This window comes from Salvelinus sp. IW2-2015, linkage group LG17 (assembly GCF_002910315.2).
Source record: "Salvelinus sp. IW2-2015 linkage group LG17, ASM291031v2, whole genome shotgun sequence".
Classification (NCBI taxonomy): domain Eukaryota; kingdom Metazoa; phylum Chordata; class Actinopteri; order Salmoniformes; family Salmonidae; genus Salvelinus; species Salvelinus sp. IW2-2015.
This window is the reverse complement of record NC_036857.1, coordinates 243,416-248,659: the sequence shown is the minus strand read 5'-3', so window position 1 is coordinate 248,659 and position 5,244 is coordinate 243,416. Positions and strand designations below refer to the sequence as shown.

Below are 5,244 nucleotides of genomic sequence, written 5' to 3'. Positions count from 1 at the left end.
ATGGCTAGAGAGAGAGACAGCTAAGGTGATTTTACTGAGGCTTAGGGAGAGACAGCTAAGGTGACCCCTACTACTGAGTCCAGACGAGAGAGACAGCTTAGTGACGCTTTAATGACGGCTACACGAGAGAGAGACAGCTAAGTGACCTTTCTGGGCTAGAGAGAGAGACAGCTAAGGTGATTTTACTGAGGCTTAAGGGAGAGACAGCTAACGGCTGACCCTACTGAGGCCAGAGAGAGAGACAGCTTTAGGTTACCTTTACTGGAAGGGCTAGAGAGAGAGCAGCTAAGGGACCTTACTGAGGCGCTGGAGAGAGAGACAGCCACTAAGGTGACCTTAACCGAGGCCATGAGAGAGAGACAGCTTAGGTGACCTTTATGGGGCTGAGAGAAGACAGCTAAGGTAACCTTTAACTAGAGGCTGGACGAGAGAGCCAGCTATCTGTGAAGACGTTTACTGAGGCTACGAGAGAGCGACAGCTAAGGTGACCCTTACTGAGGCTAGAGAGAGAACAGCTAACAAGGTGACCTTTACTGAAGGCTGCGAGAGAGAGACAGCTAAAAGGTGACCTTACTGAGGCGCTAGAAAGGGATGAGACAGCTTAAGTGAACCTTTACTGAAGCTAGAGAAGAGAGAACAAGCTTACGGTGGACCTTTCTGGAAGCTTTACTGGGCTAAGACAGAAGAACATGCTCCCTGCTCCTCCAATTCGCTGCTGCTCCCTTCTGGCCTGCTTGTCTGCATGCCTCCCATGCAAAGCCCTCCCTCCGCTGCCTGCCTCCCTCCCTCCAAGCTGTTGCCTCCCTCCCCCCCCCTCCCTGCTACCTACCCTTGCTGCCTGCCTGCTCCCTCCCTCCCCCTCCCTTCCCTCCCTCCTCCCTTCCCCCCCTCCCTCCTCCTCCCTCGCCTCCCTCCTCCCTCCCTCCCTCTGTGCCGCCTGCACTGCCTCCTCACCTGCCTGCGCACGTCCCTCCATCCCTGCCTGCCGTCTCCCTCCAATCTCTGCCTGCGCTGGCCTGCCATCCTCCTCCTGCTGCTGTCTCCCTCAATCCTCTGCCTGCCTGTTTCCCTCCATGTCTTGCCTGCCTGCAATCCCTAACCGCTCTGCCTGGCTGCTGCCTTCTCTGCCTGCCTCCCTGTTGCCGTCTCTGCACTGCTCCTTGCTCTCTCTGCCTGCCTCCCTGCTGCCGTCTCTGCCTGCTGCCTTCTCTCCCTGCTGCCTCACACTCGCCTGCTGCCTCATCTCCCTGCTGCCTCTCTGCTGCCTGCTGCCTCTCTCTCCGTGCTGCTCTCTGCCTGGCCTGCTGCCTCTTCTTGCTGCTTCCCTCCCCTCCCCTGCCCTGCCCTTCCCGCGGTTGCCTTCGCCTCCTGCCTTATATCGATCTTCTTCTGTTGCCGTTCCTGCACATAAAGTTATGTCCTTCCTCTCCGACCTTGTCTCATTTGCCTCCCTGCACACGTAAATACCAACCAGTTCAGCCATGCGTGGGCCTGGAAGAAGAGTTAGTGATTCTGTCAGCGTCTAGATGCCATGAATATACCGTAGTCCACCCTCATCAAGCCAGGACCGAAGCGCTAGAACGCATGAGGAAAGGAGCACCCCTGGCCTGCCCCTCTCCGTTTGTTTGTTCCCATTTCCTGCCTCCCTTAGTTTTTTCATCAAATGCTCCACTACTGTCACATTCCCCTGCCTGTTCGTCGCCTGGCTCGTGGACTTGCGTCCAGGCTCACACAGCGTGAAAGGGAAGCATGAGACGATAGTTAAAGAAAAGAAAGGCGCGAAGAGTGGAAGGAGGGAATAATCCAACAACAAAGGAAGACAATCTCTCTTCATCTCTCACTAACACGTCGTCCCACACCCTCTTTCTGCTTTACTCATACTCATTTCTCAAACCTTCCGTTCATCTCCCATCTCTCGTCTTCTCTCTCTGTCTGCTCGTGTCGTCTCGCTCCTATCTCTCTCTCTTCTCTCTCTCCTCTCCTCCTCTCTTCTCTCTTCTATCGATCATACTCTTCTCTGCTCTCTCTCTCTCTCGTCTTCTTCTCGTCTCTCTCTCTCTCTCTCTCTCGACTCTCTCCTCTTCTTCTCTCTCTCTCTCTCCTCTCTCTCTCTCTGTGCATCTCATCTCTCTCGGATGCATCTCATCTGTGGCCTCTCTCTCTCTCTCTCTCTTCCTCTCTCTTCCTCTCTCTCTCTCTCTCTCTTCCTCTTTCTCTGACGTGGTATAACGTGTATGTGAGTGAGTGAGTGAGTGAGTGAGTGAGTGAGTGAGTGAGTGAGTGAGTGAGTGAGTGTAAGTGAGAGAGAAAGAGCAAAATCGGTCCACTTCCCTCATCCAAGCAGACAGTGAACCTGGAGAGGAAAGGAGCAGCCAGTCTCCACACTAACTATTAAAGGTATGTCATCCTCTCATTTCTCATCACACTGCTCTGCTTTAGCTTCACATAGGACTAGACAGGGTGTGTGTGGAGGTATCACAACGTGACTATCAGTCATGACAACATTCTATACTATACCGGCGCTTGAAGTGCTAGGCTACTTATCCTCTCCTCTCGTGACAACAACATATCCACTGAACGATAGACTCAGTTTGTGCATTGGGAGAGAGGATTCACTGAGAGAGGATAGACTCAGTCTGTGCATTGGGAGAGAGGATTCACTGAGAGAGGGGAGAGTCAGAAGAGATTCAAACAGGAGTAAACGGGGAGTGGGACATACTGTTGTAGTCAGCCAAATAGAGAGATCCAGGAGGGGTAGGGAGGGTTTGATCAGATAGGGGAGAGGAGGTTGAGATGGGGGGGGTAAAGGTGGTGGACAGGGCCGTCCTAGCTGGCTAGCTGAGGGACCATTTAAACGGATTTAAAACGGGCTATGGTCTTCTATCTCCTCTCCAACATCTACATTGGGATGGTGAAACATTTTTAGAGTAGAATTTTTAGACCTCTCTCAATGGACAAACAAGCTGTGTTGTTGTTAKAACAATGGTTTAGTTCTCCTTCAAGCAGTAAACACACAGATGGTCATGTGATAGGAGAGTCATATGGTTCTCAATTAGCAGCAACAGACCGACTGAGATTCTGCGATGGCCTGAAGGCACATTCTTCTTTCTTTCACGTGAACGCTTGGAGCTGCTGGCCAGGACAGTGAGGTAGTGTTTCAAGACTATTTTAACGTTCTCTTTTTTTTCTCCACTACTCCTGATCTTAGTACAAACGGGAGATTCTGTTCTGTATACAATACGAGCTGTGTAGACTTGAGGAACGACCCTCTTCTACTTATAAACACTAAGTGTTTTGAATGTTCTACTTGATAAAAACAGAATTCTGGTTCTGGAACTCTGGAACTCTGGAACTCTACAATTAGAATCTGTGGTCATACAGGCAGAGGTGTAGACAGTTTCACAGAATCCGAAAGACAACGTGTGCGTTTTGAAATAAATTAAATATACAGTATAATTCATGAATCATTTAACAAAAGTATGGGGGGAAAAGTATGAAAAAAAAATCAAATATCAAGTTTAATTTAAAGAGAGAATTGTAGTGACATGATCTTTCAACAATGACACTTGATGTGGTATACACATTCCTAAAGAAATATTTGACAATATCAGAATTCTTCAAGACACACATGGTTCTTCATTGTAAGGGTTCATTGTACACAGTTCTATATAAGGAGATAGTAGAGACCTCCTATCTGTAAGCAGAAAAATGCATGTTGAGATGTTATGCCTTACATTGGAACTGTGAGCCCTCAGTGATGTTACCATGACTTGGGTTGTGTCTCAGTGATGTTACCATGAATTGGGCTGTGTCTCTAGTGATGTTACCATGATCATTGGGTTGTGTCTCTCAGTGATTACCATGACATTGGTTGTGTCTCTCAGTGATGTTACCATGACATTGGGTTTGTGTCTCTCAGTGATGTTACCATGACATTGGTTGTGTCTCTCAGTGATGTTACCATGACATTGGGTTGTGTCTCTCAGTGATGTTACCATGTCATTGGGTTGTGTCTCTCAGTGATGTTACCATGACATTGGGTTGTGTCTCTAGTGATGTTACCATGACATGGGTCTGTGTCTCTCAGTGATGTTTACCATGTCATTGGGTTGTGTCTCTCAGTGAATGTTACCATGTCATTGGGTTGTGTCCCTCAGTGATGTTCAATATTGGTTGTGTCTCTCAGTATGTTACCTATCATTGGGTTGTGTCTCTCAGTGATGTTACATGACATTGGGTTGTGTCAAGGGGTCTGAATTATTTCCGAAGGCACTGTATATTTATATTCCAGCTTGTTCTGTTATTTCTTATTTTGGGGGGATTATGTTGTGTATTTATTATTTATTGCTAGGTTTTACTCGATGTTGGCGCTAGAAACACAAAGCATTCACCTGCGATAACATCTGCAAATCTGTGTACGCGACCACAAATAACTTTGATTTGAAAGTTTACCTTCATCACAACTGAACAAGTATGGAATGTACCAACAGCAATGGTGGTTGGTTGTTCCAATCACTGTGACAGTGTGTGTGTGTTCCATCACTGTGACAGTGTGTGTGTGTTCGATCACTGTGACAGTGTGTTTTGTGTCCATAACTGTGACGTGTGTGTGTGTTCATCACTGTGACAGTGTGTGTGTGTTCCATCACTGTGACAGTGTGTGTGTGTTCGATCACTGTGACAGTGGTGTTTGTGTTCCATCACTGTGGACAGTGTGTTTGTGTTCATCACTGTGACAGTGTGTTTGTGTTCCATCACTGTGACAGTGTGTGTGTGTTCCATCATGTGACAGTGTGTTTGTGTTCCATCACTGTCAACAGTTGTTCATCACTGTGACAGTGTGTGTGTGTTCCATCACTGTGACAGTGTGGTGTGTGTTCCATCACTGTGACAGTGTGTGTGTGTGTTCCGTCACTGTGACAGTGTGTGTGTGTTCCGGTCACTGTGACAGTGTGTGTGTGTTCAGTCACTGTGACAGTGTGTGTGGTGTTCAGTCACTGTGACAGTGGTGTGTGTGTGTGTGTGTGTGTGTGTGTGTGTGTGTGTGTGTGTGGTGGTGTGTGTGTGTGTGTGTGTGTGTGTGTGTGTGGTGTGTGTGTGTGTGTGTGTTCCATCACTGTGACAGTGTGTGTTCCATCACTGTGACAGTGTGTGTGTGTTAGTCACTGTGACAGTTTGTGTGTGTGTGTTCCATCAAAGACAGAGACGCAGACAGACAGACAGACAGAACAGACAGACAGATAA

The 5,244-nt window shown here is 48.1% G+C and overlaps 1 protein-coding gene across 2 annotated transcripts in view; it reads left to right on the top strand.

The window, feature by feature from the left end:
• The first annotated feature begins 2,258 nt into the window (after positions 1-2,258).
• LOC111976458 (G-protein coupled receptor 61-like) overlaps positions 2,259-5,244 on the top strand; it is a 16,241-nt gene continuing 13,255 nt past the window's right edge. The window contains exon 1 of one of the 2 annotated variants that reach the window (XM_024005293.2): positions 2,259-2,397. The gene's annotated coding sequence lies outside the window, so the exon portion shown is untranslated. Of the gene's footprint in view, positions 2,398-3,062; positions 3,150-5,244 lie in introns of those variants that run through there. The other variant, XM_024005294.2, reaches the window with a different exon arrangement.